Source organism: Panthera pardus, unplaced genomic scaffold (genome assembly GCF_024362965.1).
Source record: "Panthera pardus isolate Hobbes unplaced genomic scaffold, ASM2436296v1 HiC_scaffold_13, whole genome shotgun sequence".
In the NCBI taxonomy this organism is placed as follows: domain Eukaryota; kingdom Metazoa; phylum Chordata; class Mammalia; order Carnivora; family Felidae; genus Panthera; species Panthera pardus.
Window position 1 is genome coordinate 15,615,849 of NW_026526688.1, and position 17,183 is coordinate 15,633,031.

Consider the following 17,183-nt stretch of genomic DNA (forward strand, 5'->3'; position numbering starts at 1 on the left):
GTCTGTCTGTCTCTCTCTCTGTCTCTCTCAAAAATAAACATTAAAAATTTTTTTAAATAATAAAAATTAAAATAAAATACTTGTGTTGGGGCAAATGGGTGGCTCAGTTGGTTGAGCACCCGACTCTTGGTTTCAGCTCAGGTCACGATCTCACGGCACATGAGACCGAGCCCCGAATCCGGCTCTGTGCTCACAGCGCAGAGCCTGCTTGGGATTCTCCTTCTCTGTCTGCCCCTTCCCACACTCGTGCACACTCTCTCTCAAAATAAATAAACATTAAAATAAATACAAACGATAAAATACTTGTGTAACTTCTTTTCCGGCTTGGTGGAACCTGCAGGACATACGGCAGGAACTGAATTTTGCTAATTTTGGGGGGTAAAGTGCTGCCTATCCTTTCCTTTCTGTAAATTCCAAAATACAGGTGGAATAGGGGATTAAACACAGTGAAACGGTAGTTTGGTTTGCCTTCAATGTTTGTGTTTAGTTTATATGTGTCTACGTCGGTCAGTGTCCAGTCAGCAGGACAGAAACTACTATAGGAATTTCAAACAGAGGGGCGGTTCACAACATGTGAAGGGCTGGAGGAAAATGAAAAGGAAGCTGAGATCATTCAGAGATCAGTAACAGCAGGAAGCGACTACCATCCCAAGGCTGAATGAGCCCAAGAAAAAATGGTGTGATCCAGAATCCGCAGCCGCTCTGCTGCTGAGGCTGCTGGTATACCCACTGCTCCACTGCTCTTGTCGGGCCGTCTTTCAGGAAGCCAGGAGGCTGAACTCCCACCCAGGGTTGCCTGTCACTGCTGCTGCTGCCTGAGCCAGAGCCAGAGCTCGGGAACTCTGCCCTGCAGAGGCTGCAGAAGCCCCCCTGCCCCACTGCTGTTGAAACTCTACCACCTGAGCACAAACCCACATTCACCTGCTGTTGCCAAAGCCTTCAGCAGACATGGAAGAAAAATTGGCTTTTTCTCCCACCTCCCTTGCAGCCTCCCACTGCTGTCTGCCCCACGGGTAGAAGCTAAGTGGAAGCCAGCCCGCTGGGGAGTCTGGGAAGTGTAGTTCACAGGCTTCCGGTCCCTCTGGAGAAAGGCGGGAAGGGTGGGAATGGAGTCAAGAGCCGGCAAAGAGCAAGCAGCCCAGCGTGTGAGTCACACACAGATGTTTCACGTAGCGCCGCTGTGTGTACCTCCAGATGTTTTCTGTTCGGGTCTGTGGGAAGCAAAGGGAACATATGTTGACTTGTTTCAAAACTTCTCGTAGAACGCTATCATGCCACGTTTAACCATCTGATAATCAAACCCCTCTCCCTCGCGGCCATTTACTCCGTTCCTCCTTGGGCTTTGGCAGGGGATGTGTAAACACTGGCAAAAACTTGCATTTCACACTCACTGTGCAAGATACCAGGGAAATCTTCCTAGTCTCCTGCCTCCTACCCACTTGAGAGCGTTTCATTAAATACCCGATGCCTGTGTACATTGTATGGGACCGCTTATGCGAAGGGACAGCAGAGCCCTTATTTTGCCTTCAACGGGTCCCAAAGGTGCTCCTGGTTTTCTCTTCAAAACTGTCATCTTTTATCAGTGATCGCACATGAAGGGCAACAGAATGTGCCACCCCAAAATATGACATAGCACCCCCAAATATGCTGCTTCAGTGAGTTTTTCTTTACATTTTTTATTATTTTTTTAATGTTTATTTATATTTGACACAGAGAGAGACAGAGCGTGAGCAGAGGAAGGGCAGAGAGAGAGGGAGACACAGAATGTGAAGCAGGCTCCAGGCTCTGAGCTGTCAGCACAGAGCCTGATGCAGGGCTCAAACCCACAAACTGTGAGATCATGACCTGAGCTGAAGTCAGACACTTAGCCAACTGAGCCACCCAGGCACCCCACTGCTTCTTTATATTGATTATTTTGAGCTGTAAGCAAATACAGGGAGAGGCTTTCTCTGAACTCCCCTCATCTGCCTAAAGGCAGATACTCCAAGAGGAACTCAGTTGTCATAAATCCCCTCCTGTGAGTCTCATCAACCTGGGAGAACTGACTCTTGTCACAGGAAAGGAGCCTAGAAGTCAACCCCGCACCCAAACTAACTTTGTCACAAACTGTCACACCACCCATCTATTCTTCCAAGGGCCCATTTTTCTTTCCTAAAAATCATTTCCTCTCTCCTGAAAGGCCTATATTCTCCTTCCCCTTTCTCTATTAAGATGGCTTTTAAACCCAAATCCTAACTCACTTGAGTTGTTCATTTGTCCCTGAGTATCTCCCACACACATAAGTATACATGTAAATGCATACACATGTACATTATATTAGTATATACAGGTATATACAGGAGGTATACATGTTAATGAACATCTGTTTTTCTCTTGCTAATCTGTCTGCTATCACAGAGGTCTCGGCTAAGAACTCAGAAAGGTAGAGGGAAATTATTTCTCCTCTCCTGCACACATGAAGTCTGGATGCACAATAATGCTAATGAGCTAGCAATAACTGTTCCTTATGAAACAAGGTCATTTCCCCTGGACACCTGAGCACAGACTTCTTTAGACTATTGGATTTTCTCTTAGGTTTATTGAGCCCGGTTTTCCCTTCATGGGCACAAATCAAGCTGCTGCCTGCAAGACCAGCCCTGGAAAGGAGACGGGTAGGACAAGTGTGATAGGGCAGAAGACACTCTGACAAATGAGGCTTGGTCGGAGCTCAGGGGAACTCTATCCTGACGCTGGAATTGGCTTCTCAGGTAAAATCAGGTCACACTGAACAGTGAAGGCAGTTGTAAAAATGGAAAGTGAGGCAAGGCTTGTTTTGGAAGTGGCCATCCCTGGGACTTCGAGGCAGCTTAGATCCCTGGCTGGGGCTCCCGAAGGGGCTCCAGCTAAGGCAATGTCAGGGGTACAGCTGCACATGGGGCATTTCGGGGTGTACGGATGGCACATTACAAAGAAGTTTAAAGATGGAAACCAGCTCTACTATTTTCTCTTTCCAATCCTGACAATGACCTTCTAATATCATGTTCTTTTTGGGAAGCGGGGAGCTCGGGGGACCTCACAGCTGGGGAGCAGCAGAGCCAGATTCAATGCCCTGTCTGTTCCACCCACACAGGAATGTGAACAAATCCCTGTGACTGGCTCCCTCTAAGGGGCTTGAAGAACAAGCCTCCACTGAGCGTTTGTCGTGTGCCAGGCACCGTGCTGTGTGTTTGACACGCACATTATGTATTTTAGTCTTCCCAAGTACCCTGAATGGTAGGTATTGGTGCGCCCATTTTACAGGGAAGGATCATAAAGTCTAACATTGTTAACAATACACAGACAGAAGATTCGAACCCAGGTCTGGCTTATTCCAAAGCCATACCGTTTCCATGACAAACAGCCTCTCTCTTTAGAGAGAGCGCAGCGTGGAAGAGGACTGGGGGTGGATGACTGCTGTGGGCAGATGTGTGTGGAAACAGGAGAGGGGAGAGCCCAGGTCTGGAATGACCACGCACGCGTCACAGTTGCCTTACCCCTCAGGTCCCCTCTTCCCTGCCAGCGTCTCTCAGTGGCGCACACTACCTGGGCCACTTCCTTTTATTTTTTCCCAGAGCCCTGTATAATTTTGAATTTGGGATCCCAGACGAATGTTTCTGCTGATCTCCCCCACAGCGGGGCCCCTTCCCTGCCACTTTCGCTGCCTACATCCCAACCTACCAGCTCTAGGAGTAGGGCCTTTCATTCTACACAAGGCCTTCCCCTTCATAAGGCTGTAAATACAGCTGGGCAGAACCTAAGCCTACTCTTTAATTGCTATCCCTGAAGACCCATGACATCACTGTGCACCCAGGGGATGGTCTCTAAATATCCTCTGACCAACTGAAAAAACACATTAACCTTTAAAAAAAAAAAAAAAAAAAGCCCCAGCATTTTAGGAAAAGCATAGCCACTCAAGTCAGTTTCATGGGGCTCACTTTGGGAGTTGCAAGCAACATTTTGAACAGCTACAAAGCATGAAGAAGTCAGTGGCATTGAGCAAAATGAAAGAAGTAAACTAAAATATGTTGCCATTTTTCAAAAATCTCTTCCTTTTAAATTTGGTGTCACGGGACAGTATTTCCTGCCTAGGCAGCTTGGCATGTCCTCACCCCACATACCCCGCTCCCCTGTGAAGAAGAAAAAAAAGGAGGAAAAGGAAATCTTGTGCTATTGGGAAATTGCTGGCTAAAATTTCCTTCTATCTCAACACTTTGTCCTCCTAACCCAGTTCTGAGAATGATCTCAGTGGTCGAAAGGTTTACACATTTAAAGCCAGACAGAACTCAGAAATAGAGAGACGAGGGAAAGAAAACGAGATGATCTGGTCACAGAACAAGCTATTTGAGACAACATCGTCTATAGAAAAATGGTTTAAGCACCATTTTATGAAAAAGCATTACGGGGAAGCAACTAACCAGGGATTTCCTCTTGGCAAGGAGTTTGGTACTGCTTTTGGTATGTCACATCCTCCACATGTCTTTCCAGCAGGTGACTGAAAAAGCAATGATGGTGCTGGGGAAATTCTTCCATTTCACAGCAGCTACAAGACAGACCATCCCAAGAGTCTGAAAAGATGCATCCCCGGCGACAATTTCTTAGGAGGTTTCAAAGACAGATTGCTTTGGGGAAAAAAATAAAATAAAGACAGATTGCTTTGTTAACTCTCAGTGAACTCCACAGTATTTTCAAAATGCTGCCTGCCTGCCTTCAATTTTACTTCCTCTTTCAGCTGTGGAACAGCAAACCCTGTTGCAGAAATTACCTCTCCTACTGTTCCTGAGGCTTCAGCTCCAAATAGGAATGGATGGATGGATCCACGTGCTCAATACTCTGTCTCTGGGACCAGGAGCTCATACTCGAAGGGGCTACCTTGCTTCTCAGCACCGTCCGATTTCTGTTGACTCAAGAATCCACCCAGAAATCTGGAGAAACGTCTCCGGTAGAGTGACACCAACTGTCCCTCCTCCAGTTTGTGCGCCGGCCACAACATACAGGAAGGAAGTCACAACTTAAAAATATAATTCACACAGAAGCATTCGGCCAACATTTAAATCTTAATCTGAAGTCTCATGATTCCCACACTGACACTGGAGAAAGATCCAATGTCATTAATCGTCACACGGACACCTTAGACCATCTCCTCTGAGCTGGGATCATCCTGGGAGAGCTGCCTCAGCATAGCCGGTGGAGTGCCCTCTGATGAGAACTCTGCCCATGGCTGGATTGGAGTCCCACATCCATACTCCCCTATGTTGTGGCTATGTCCTTGTGCCTAGTGGCAAATTCCCCAGGCTTTATGACACGTCCTTGGATCTCCTCAAGTTCCACTTGAGAAGGGTTTTGGAACTTGCCTCCTGACTCTAATGATAGGTGCAAAAAGCTTGTCATTGCCAAAGAAGCCTTCATCAAAGTCTCTGTTCTTCCACAAAAGGATCCAAGTAAGGCTTCCTCCACTGGAGCCTGCCCACCAGACAGAGGTCCAAAGGCGCGGTCTGGTCACACTCAGAGCCCAGGAGGAAATTTCAGTGTCTCCACCCAGAGATCAACGGGGTTTTAATCCCTTGAAGTCAATGGACTTCTCCAGATTGCCTTTCAGTAAAAGGTCTGTTCTGACTTCTGATATGCATATCTATTTTCATTTTTTTAGATCACTTCCCGGTAATAGCCAGGACTCACAGATGACCGACTCCTTTTATAACACCCCAGTTGGCCTCAATTCCTCCCCAATGCCTGCTCCCTGATGGTAAGGTTCTGCTACCCAGAGGTCAGTGTGAGGCCAATAGGAGAGCCATCTGGCACCCAGGACATGGGAAGTCATCATTTTAATCCACTGACCATCTGGGTCTGTTAAGAGGCCTGTGTCTGTGGCCTGGTGCTCCGTTAGAAAAATTGTTTTTCTGAATGTAGACTCCAAATCATCACTCCATACAAATGAAGTAAGATACCTCGCCCCAGATATGCCTTCAAGGTACTGCTCCTTGACTCTTGGTACACGAAGACCTTACTCAACCCTTCTCCCTGCCTGGCTGATGTGAGTTGTGTATTTATCAGCCGACCGAAGTTCTTTCCATCCTGGTTTCGCAGGCCTCCCCTGATCAGTGTTACGAGTTGCATAAACAACCTTATCTTTTGGCAGCAGTTTTGAAAAACATGTAAGTCCTTTTCTTTTTCCTTCAGTGCTCCCCACCCCCCCCCCCCCCCCCACCCCGCGCCGGGTACTGTACTGAGCTAGTGCTGACTCTCTAGACTTTTCCCTGGAGCATTGTCCTGGAATATAGTAGGTGGAAAAAAACCACCTGATCATGTTGCTAATCCAGTGGGATGATGGGAGTTCATTTCTCTGTGATGTTAATTGAAGGCCAAGGTCCACACTACTTCATGTGCCTCTTTTAGAACACCAAGGCCAATATCATTGTCACTGCACCAGTTTATCATGGGCCCCCTTGGAAGCAGGTGGGTGTGGCCGGACAAGGATTTGCTGAACAAGGGGCAGGCAAATATTTACACCTGCAGGTGCTGCTCACGGGCGGGCGGGGCTGAGGGCGCTGCACCGAGAAAGCTCCCTCCATAACCCTTTCCTCCTCTTGCTTTCCACAGTCCCCATTTAAACCTAGTTTAATCGATCCTCTTTTTAAAGTCTTCCAAAGGAGGACTGATAATTGCCCTCGAAAGAGCTCCTTAATGCGTAATTTAAATCCAATTCACTTACATATTCAATCCGTGCCTTATCGGCACTTACTAATCCATTGCGCGGAACTCATTTTTCATTATTATTTCTTGAATACGTGACTGGAAAAAGTTGCACACACATAGCTCATCCTCCAGTCTCTTTCTGAATCTTGTGATCGTGACAGAGCACCCCCTCTAAGTCACATTTACAAGTCCCCCAGCGGCCTGCCTTCTTTTCCGGGTTGTGTGGCCTCAGTTTCCCCCGGTTGTCCTTGTGGCTCTCTTTTGAATGCCCTTAAGGACTTATTTCTTCTCTGACTGGGCATGCTGTGCGGCCCAGACATTAAGCCATCACTGAGTTACTTCTGAACGAACAGCAGGCAAACAGGCAGGAGAGACTCTAGAAAAGCTGTGATGAATTCACGCTCTTTTGGAACAAAGGATAAGGCCAGCCCCAAGTCCAGTACCACAAACAGGATAGATCTGGCAACTGGCAAGGACAGAAGCACCACACAAAGATCTTCTAGGGTGCACAGTGAGGAGCCCGGGGCCCTTCTGAGCGCAACTGTCATCTTCCAATTTAGAGGATGCATTTGAAGGGCAAAGCGGGGAAAGAGGCACCGAGAGGAATGTGGGCAGGAGGAGGAGGTGGAGGAGTGGGGACCGACCCCACAGGTCAGGGAGGATGAAGAACAGACGTGGGGTAAGAGTGGCTCAGGCTGAGAAATGGGTACAAATTCATTGTACACATTAATATACAGGAGGTTCTAATCCGTGGGGTGTGCATTTGAAGGCCACCTCCCCACCCTATGGTGACTTTGTTGGTGAGGCTTTTTCTCTCAATGATATCTGTGATAGGCAGAGGCACTGAAATTGTGGAAGGACCTTGTGCTGGAAAAGTTGGAAAAGCGTGCATGTCTAGAACCTGCTCTTGTACATTTTTTTTTCCTCTAAGAGTTCCAGGGCCACAAAATCACAGGAGGCTGACGTGAAGGGGGAGTTACAGGGGCGAGACAGCTTGAAGGATACGTGAGGAAGTCACAGTGTACGTATGCGGGAGCGTAGGGGTGGCACTGCCTCCTTGAGAGAAGCTTCTTGGTGCCTGCAGTCCAAGACCATGAGAAACAACCCCGAGGATAGGAGGTCTGCCACCTGCAGCCATCGTGACTGTGCCAGCCGCTGGTACTGGAGCCAAACACAGTTCACCAGGCACACCCCAGGTTGGATGGTGCCGCCACTGTTCTTCGCTCCGCCTGGAAGTTACTCCATACCCTCCACAGTCTTACCCATTCTCAAGGCTCTGCTCAAGGCCACCAGCAGGAGGCCTTTGCCACCACACTGCCACCTTCATTTAAATTCCTAGCGCTCACTGTTTCCACCAATTACAGTCTGCTTTTGCTCAATTATTCCAAGCAGATCACCATTTGGAAGCAACGATCAGCAAGGGTTTCAGAGTTAAATAGAAAGTTTTAGCACCAAATGAAAACTCGAAGAAAATCTGAGACTCCGAGCATCTCGCCAAAGCGTCTCCCATTAGTGCAAGTAGGAACTGGTTTCATAACTTCAAGAAATTGGACTTTCCAATATGTCTAGGGAAGTTGTAAGTGGAAATGAAGAATTTGCAGACATTTCCTCCAGTGCTTAAAAAGAAATGATTGACCAAGAAGGCTATCTCAGGATTGTACTTTAAAAAAAAAAAATGTTTATTTTATTTTTAAGGGAGAAACAGCATGAGCAGGGGAGGGGAAGAGAGAGGGACAGAAGATCTGGAGCTGGCTCTGTGCTTAATAGCAGTAAGCCAGATGCGGGGCTCGAGCTCACAAACCATGAGATCATGAGATCACGACCTAAGCTGAAGTTGGACACTCCACCAACTGAGCCCCCCAGGCGTCCCAAGATTGTACTTTTAATTTTCATGAAGCAGATCACTATCAGAAACAACTGCCCTATGAACGTTCCATTCTCAAGGAAAAAGCAAGAGGTAAATGCCATGCCAGCAGAGATTAACTGTACCAGTATTTTTATTGGTGTTATTATTGTTTTAGTAGTGCTCTGATTCTAAACTCCATAAGCTTTGAGTGATTTGCCACAATCATACTTTCACTTAGAGCCCAGTTACTTTTCATGCTTGATTTTACAGACAGAAGCATTTGTTGTTGTTGTTGTTTGTTGTTGTTGTTGTTTTAGTAGGGCAGGATACATATATCGCATTATAGTAGAAAACCCAATATTTGACAATTTCTGGCTACTGACCCATCATGGCACCATTTTCTGGATTTGTGTCTCATTTAACTTTGCTGTTTGTATTAGTTTCCTATTGCTGCTGTAACAAATTACCACAAGATCAGTGGCTTAAAAAAAAACACACACAAATATCTTATCTCATGGTCTGAAGAGGAGAAGTCCAAAACAGGTCTTACTTACTGAACTAAAATCAAGATGAGGCAGAGCTCTGTTCCCTTTTGCCTTTTTCAGCTTCTAGAACCTGTTTTCATTTCTTGGTTCATAGCCAACATTGGCCAGTCAATTCTCATATTGCATAACTGACTTCCTTGCCTCCCTCTTTCACATAAAGGCCCCATGTGATTACACTGGGCCAAGCTGGATAATCCAGGCTAACTTCCCATCTCAGAGCTTTGATTTTATCATATCTACACATTCTTTTGTTGTGTAAAGGAACACACGCACAGTTTCCAAGGATTAGGGTGTGGACCTTTTAGGGACGCCATGATTCTGCTACCACTCTGTTACCCTTCTGTGTGTTCGCGCTTCCTTGAATGCCTCTTTGTCTTTTTATTCCCCACAGCAATTGCCCAATTCAGATACACATAGGCTATTTTTAAATTAACTTTCCTTCCTCACTCTTGATTTGAATAACACCCAGGTGTACTCTCAGGCATGGGTTGAGTTGACCCAACTACGGCATCTTTCCTACCTTCCTGCTGGGATACAAAGGTGATTAACTACTGCCCCAATTTTCAATAACTTTGCCTTGCAAGATGTTCAAGATGACTGGTCAGCATCCAGGCTTTTAAAAACATGAATAACACATATATCTAAAGATAAGAATAAGTGCAAGACAGGATCAAGCGCAGTTTTACGGAGCAAGGAGGGAGCTGGAATTAAAGGAGCAGACGACCAAGGAGAAAGAGAGTCCAAGTGGGTCCATTCTCTCCACATTTTGAATAAGGTCTTGGGGAAAACTGAAGTGAGTGGGGGCAAGATAAAGTGTGCAAAGATGTAGCATAGACATTAGAACCCAAAGGGCACCTGGGTGGCTTAGTCGGTTGAGCATCCAACTCTTGATTTCCACTCAAGTCCTGATCCCAGGATTGTAGGTGCGAGCACATTGGGCTCTGTGCTGAGCAAGGAGCCTGCTTAAGATATTCTCTCTCTCTCTCTCTCTCTCTCTCTCTTTCCCTCCCTCCCTTTGCCCCCCCACCCCTACTTGGCACACTCTCATGCTCTCTCTCTCTCTCAAATTAAAAAAATGAGATCCTTAAAGATATCAAAGTATGTTTATGCTTAAATATATCCCAAGAGCAAGGAGTACACATTTTATTGAAAGCACTACAAATAAAATGTTAAAATGTAGAGACTCTTGGAGGGAAGGGGAGGGCAGGAGGGACTGATATAAGCAGTTCCTCCGGTCTTTCGCTTTGTCAGTCAGCTGCTGAGACAAATCACGGTTCCATGGACATGTCAAATTTCTCTCCATCTGCCCCAGAGCCCCTCTCCAATATTGTAGTCTTAGGATATAGTCACATTTCCCTGTACTTCCCATCTCCCTGTATTAAAAGCACGATCTCCTCTGCCTAGTGTCTCCTCTGGTCTGCTTCATCTTTCCAGGTTTAGCTAAAACGCAACCAGACTCATCTCGATAAGTAAAGATTTTTCCCACTCCGGGACCCGTAGGGCACTTTGTTTGCAAAGTGCAGAGCACCGAACACGTGTGGCTTCAAATTCTGCAACAAAATCCACACAAACCTCTAAAAGCAGAATCCACTGTGGCTGCCTGTATTTTCCCAAGATAAGAAGATCACAACATCTTCCATCCAGGCCCTTCCGGAACCTTGCCAATAACCTGTCAAGGCACAAAGTCTAATTCTGTTTCATTTGAGTCTGGGCAGGGTTGTGGCTTGACTGCCACTGATAGAAGGCAGTGGAAACGGTGCTGCATGACTTCCAGATCACAAAGGCATTCATCGAGCTTTCGTCTTGCCGCGGAAGCACTTAAGCTTTGAGCCCTGAACCTCCATGTTAGCAGTCCAGCCACCCTGAGGCTGCCGTGCTGTGTGGAAACCACACCACATGGAGAGGCCCTGGATGGGTGCTCAGTCCATAGTGCTCATCTTCAAATACCTCATCCCAAATCAGGGACCAGATATGTGAGTGGAAGGAGTCCTCAGATCACTTTGTCCCCCAATTTCATGTCACTCCAGACATTATGGAACAACCCTAAGTGCTATGGGGCTGGGAGATGGTCCCTCCCATGATGACGGCACAGACGGATGAGGTCGTGCTGGCCTGGCTCTCACTCAGCCAAGAATGTCTAGGCCCCCAACATTATGGAACAGCCATTCCCACTATCTCGATTCCAAAACCACACAATCCATAAGCATAATAATAAAGTTGTTTTAAGCCACTAAACTTTGGGGGTGACTTCTTATGCAGCAACAGTGGCTGGGGTACCAGGTATGAACTATATAGGTATTTTCACTGAACTTACAACAGTAAGTAATCAGGGGTATCCTGATTCAGAGTTATGACCACAGCCATGAAGTCATCAGATAGACGAATGCCCAGGAAAACTAGGGCAGTGTCAGTGGATTCTCCAGTGCTGGATGAGAGAAAAACATTATGAGCATCACTTCTAAGACAGTTTTTTGACTTGAAGCAAGAAAAGATATTTGGGGGGAGTATATCACTTTTCTAGAAGAGAAAAGTGAGCAGAATTTGGGTGCCTACAGACTGCTGAAAATAGGCACAACTCCCTCCCCAGGACCCCTGGGTACACTGCCTTCCTGCTCTAGGGAAGACCACCACCCAACTTAGGCAGGAGGGGCCCCTGTGGGAGGAAAACAGCAAAGGACACATCTCAGACAGGTTAGGGATTTCCAGGCAGTCGCGGTAATAGTCCTTTCTGTTGTTTCTTATATATGTCTTTTTTATGCCACATTGTGGGTCTCACACACACACACACACACACACACACACACACACACACCACAGCTGACGGTGCACAGGACTTCCTGAAGCTTGGACAGAGTAATTGTTGCTGGGAAGAAAAGGGAAGTGAGTTTTGCCTTCTGTGGCTGACATGTGAGGGGCTGGGCAAACTTCCCAGTCCAAGGAATCTCTGTGACAGGCTCATAAAGGAAAGGAGAATAATCCCCACAGAAGTTGCTGAAGTGAAAGTGAGTTGTCCAAACACGGGACCCATTCATTATACGGGGAACGGCTGAAATGAAAAATAAAACTTGGTAGACTTTGTAATGTCTTGACAGTTAAGTAGACGTCAATCGATATTGTTAAGACATTTAGGAATCCAAGAAATTACTATTAGGACTATTCTTTTTCTTTGCTTAAGACAACTGAATAATTTTGCATGGACCAGGATGGGAATATGAAGTTCTTCGATGTTTCAATCAATCAATCAATGATTACTGAGCAGGAAATTCCAAAACTCTTTGTTTGGATAAAGAAATTCCAAGAAAGAACTTTTTAAAGTCTGTAGTAAATGGATGTTTCCTTCTGTATTAGCTATGATTTATTATGCATTACAGGTCTACTTGAGGCTCCAGACGTATATTTTAAATATCAGGCTTTCTTCTTCTTGTCCTAAAAGGTGTAATCATGAACTGAGTATTGGTTTAAGGGACTTCAGTCTTTCTTAGTGTAATCACCTGCCCAACATCCTCAATTATCTGATCACTAACTAGTCAAATCTCCAGTTTACCTATGGTGACATTCTGGAAAAAGTCAATTACAGATCATCTTGTGTTAGTTACAATGGTGCTGGCTGTTATTACACATAAACCCGCAAAATACTATTATTGATTTATATAAAATATACAATTTTACTTATGAAAGTTATGTCCCACTCATGTAGAGTCCGACTGACGCAAGGCTCCACTCTGCACAGCCCTCTGGGGACCCCAGCTGAGACAGCAAACGCATGAGTGTCCTCAACACATGGCTCACAGCGCTGTCCATGGCACAGACATCCAACCAACATACAGAACACAGGGAGCAAAGCGCCTTATTTTTATAGGCCAGGCTTAGATGTGTTTACATGACTTTTGCCCACATCCTGATGGCCAGAGCTCATCACATGGCTCAAATTAGATGCAAATGTTTCTGGGCGATGCTATCCCTGGCTGACCATCCGCTTCCCAGCAACACAGAAAGGGGCATAGTTCTTTGGTGAACAACCAACACTTCTCCACCCATCTCATTTACACCGTAGATGCTACGCATCCCCAAGCCTATGGGGTAGTGCCACACACTATTATTTGAAGTCCAGTCACAACAGACCCATGCTTTGCTGCCTTGGTCTGCATTATATTTAGTTTGGAGAAGTGCTATGGAGCTGGCAGACGGTCCCTCCCATGACGACATAGCACAGATGGATGAGGTTGTGCTGGCCTGACTTGCGCTCAGCACAGTGGTGCTGTGACCTTTCATATTTTCCATGTTCCTTCACCCAAGGGGTTGGAGGAGGACCATATATGGGAGGCCTTGTGAAGGAGAGTGTTCCTTCCATCCTTAATGACAGATAGACACATTAGCATGGCGGGTGCCTGCAGGCCAACTTTAAGAAGCCAGCACTGGGCATCCAGAAGATTTGCTGTGGGGTGCCTGGGTGGCTCAGTCGGTTAAGCGTCCAACTTTGGCTCAGGTCATGATCTCACAGTTTGTGGGTTCGAGCCTTGGATCAGGGTCTGTGCTGACAGCTCAGAGCCTGGAGCCTGCTTCGGATTCTGTGTCTCCCTCTCTCTCTGCCCCTCCCCTGCTAATGCTCTGTCTCTCTCTGTCTCAGAAATAAATAAAACATTAAAAAAAGAAAAACATATTTGCTGTGAGATTAGGCCTCGGCCAGGATTTCACTTAGTAATAAATTCTCTTATTCTTTTGTAAGCAGCTACTAATAATGTAACGCCTGGGGCAAGCGAGCCTGTATAAAACCCTATTCATTTGCATAATAAACCGGCCTGCTGTGCGGGCCCATCACCCTCCTTCTATGTAGATCTAAATTATTTTTAAAGTAACGGCAATGTAAACTATCATGGACTGTGATCCCATTGTACTAGGCACTGTACAAAGTCCAGGACTTCTATAATAGTAACAATCATTCTGTAAAGTAGACATTGGTTTTGTTTTAAAAGGAGGTACCTGGGCAAGGTTAAGTAGGTTGTTCAAAGCAAATGATGAGTGGCTGAGCTGAAATTCAACTCCAGAACTATGTAACTCTAAAATGTGTTCAGGGGCGCCTGGGTGGCTCAGTCGGTTAAGCGTCTGAACTTTGGCTCAGGTTGTGATCTCGTGGTTCGTGAGTTCGAGCCCCGCATCGGGCTCTGTGCTGACAGCTCAGAGCCTGGAGCCTGCTTCAGATTCTGTGTCTCCTTCTCTCTCTCCTCCTCCCCACTTGCATTCTGTCTCTCTCTCTCTCAAAATAATAAGTGAATATTAAAAAAAATTTAAATGCGTCCTCCCTCCACCATGCAGTGTGATGACGACGGCCAGCCCCCAACTATCACGCCATGAGGTGCTCACCACCAGCCAAGAGCAAATGCTCTGCACACACCAGGCAAACACCAGCCCACTCCCCGCTCCGTGGCAAGACTCACCCACATAAGGCTTCTCAGACTTCTCAGGGGCCTGCCTGGGGCCTTCACCTTGACAGAGTAGCCCCCACGTACAGCAAGTTCGGTGACAATGTATTCATTGCCAAGTGAGCGTTCCTGGCCCATAACCGTGCACAACGAGAGCGTAGGACCTGTGGCCACACCCAGTCCTTTCCAACCTTGCAAAGGGCGAGCTGCCGAGACACCACAGCTGTTCTGGATCATTGTGTTCAGGTGGGCATCAGTACAAGGCCCTTCACGTGTCTGCTTCCCAGTCAACAGTCAGGTGTCCCTCCTCTGTCTCCAGCGATGTTACAAAAGCAGCACTGATTTAAACAGTGACCAGCGGGTCACCAAGAGAGCGTTTTTGCCCAGCCACAGAATATTTTAAAAGATAGCGAAGCCAAGAATCTGCATCACTTAACACCTTCTCCAGTGGGACAGGTGTGTGTGTTCCTTTGGAGAAGTCAGGCAAAGGTAGAGCATTTTGATGCTGGGCACAAGAAAGAAATGAATGCTGCAAGGTCCCTTGGCACCAGAATTAAAATAATGACGTCACTTATCACAGTACCTAAGATTGCCAGGCCCTGTGCTGGATGATTTACACACATCGTCTTATTCAATCTCCACAAGGATCCTACAAAGGCTAAAATGTTACTATCTCCATTTTACAGAAGGAAGGTTCAGTGAATACGTCACGAATGGCAGCAGCAGAACTGGAGATTTGTCCGTCTGTCTCTAAAGCCCAAGTTCTCTTCTCTGAACCAGCCCACCTGGAGGTCCCAGAGCTGTCTGCAAAGAATGCCAGCCAGAAGGAAATCCTGACATGGAGAGGAAAGACATTCCAGGGCCCTGTGGCAGTGCTTTTGTTGTGCAATTACAAGAAAGGGAACACGATGTTCTGAAATCGCACAAGGAATGTAAACAAGACAGATGGAATCTCAGAACTGGTGCTAATCCCTTGCTGGAAGTTGATTCCAGAAAAAAGGTCTTTTGTATAGCATTTGACTAGGTAGATTGGCCCCTCAAATCCTGAAAAAAAAAAAGTGCTGAGCTGAGCACAATGGCTGAGTTTTGCAAAGGTGTATGCACTTCAGATAGTTTATCTCTTCCTAAGCAATTGGTTTCCTTGCTTCTACTGGATCTCAAAGGAGCTAGTTAAGAATTCCCAGGAAGACGAGAATGAGCTTTTAGAAGGAAAATCCCAAAGCTGACATTTGTTGACAAAAGTAACTTCACAAGGTTTGATGGAATGATCTGGGTATTTCTCAGTGAACCCCAGTGCCACCCACTTAAGATCTGTAACCACTTATGGGGACAGCGGTGGGATGGAGTTATGTGAAGGACCCCTGCCACATGCCTCTTCATATACAATAAATAAAGAGATCGAGGTCATGAACTCCCTAGAATTGTTTCAGTTGCTTCAAGTGAAAACACTCACATGTGAAAATGCATGCATATTTTGTCACATTTTATTTATAACTCAAGCTTTAGGAACTTACAGTAGAAATGAGTTCATACCATGTAACCATTTATTGAGTATTCACAATGCGTCAGGCCCTCCAGGTAGTGTCTCACTGAATGTTGACAATACCCTGAGAGTTTGTGGACGAAAGAATTCTCATGCCCACGCTATAGAGGATGAAATTGAAATTCAGAGAGGTTAAGTGATTTTCCCAATGTCAAATGACAAAAATAAAACCGTGCAATGACTTTGATGTCCTTTATTCACGGGGAAACGACCCATGCATTGGGGGAGGACAGCGCTTCTCAAGCAGTAAAAAAGCACTCTTCCTGAGGGAGTTGGGGCAACAGCAGATTTTTTAGAGCATAAGAAACGGCAACTCAGAGAATCAATGGCCAAGAGGGTGGGGACTTCCTTATAAAGCTCAAAGTTCCTATTTTCTAGGCTAAGGTAAGGCAGAGCTGAGTTGGGTGATTGTGACTGGCATATGCTAGGTTTCTGTGACAGTGACACATTTCCCTTAAGTGCTACACACTTAGGTTTCGATTTGTGTGGTGGGCCATGCCACTGCGAAAGCCTCGATTTTGCAGGTCCCGATATAAGAATTACCTTTATCATTGAAAAGGAAGAAAAACGGGGCACCTGGGTGGCTCAGTCGGTTAAGCGTCCAACTTCGGCTCAGGTCATGATCTCAGGGTTTGTGAGTTGGAGCCCCTCATCAGGCTCTGTGCTGACAGCTCAGAGCCTGGAGCCTGCTTTGGATTCTGTGTCTCCCTCTCTCTCTGCCCCTCCCCTGCTCACACTCTCTCTCAAAAATAAATAAACATTAAAAAAAAATTTTTTTTTAAGAAAAGGGGAAAAAAAAAAGAGTTACCTTTATCACCAAGAACACAGAGGTAGTAAGTGGCTGAGTCCAGATTCAGACCCAGGTCTTTGCTTCCAAAGACAGGCTCTCTATCAGTTCTCTGAATAAGACTTGAAGTTTTCTAGCACGGTTGTGCAACAGGTCACCCGAGAAACTATAGGACCTTGCTTGGCATCACCTTGAAGTTTCTATTCCACCAAAGCATCTCAGGAATCCTTGAGAGTAGCAAAAAAAAAAAAAAAAAAAAAAAAAAAAAAAAGGGTTTGTGTATGTATTCAGAGGTTGCTTATTTTTTACACATAGCCCTGTCTTACCCGAC

The 17,183-nt window shown here is 46.1% G+C and overlaps 1 long non-coding RNA gene across 2 annotated transcripts in view; it reads right to left on the minus strand.

Moving 5' to 3' along the window:
* Positions 1 to 15,314, minus strand: part of LOC109251026 (uncharacterized) — a 39,557-nt gene extending 24,243 nt beyond the window's left edge. For both annotated transcript variants that reach the window (XR_002073311.2, XR_002073312.2), the window contains exon 1: positions 14,538 to 15,314. This is a non-coding gene — a long non-coding RNA (uncharacterized LOC109251026). The remainder of the gene's footprint in view (positions 1 to 14,537) is intronic.
* Positions 15,315 to 17,183: the final 1,869 nt, after the last annotated feature.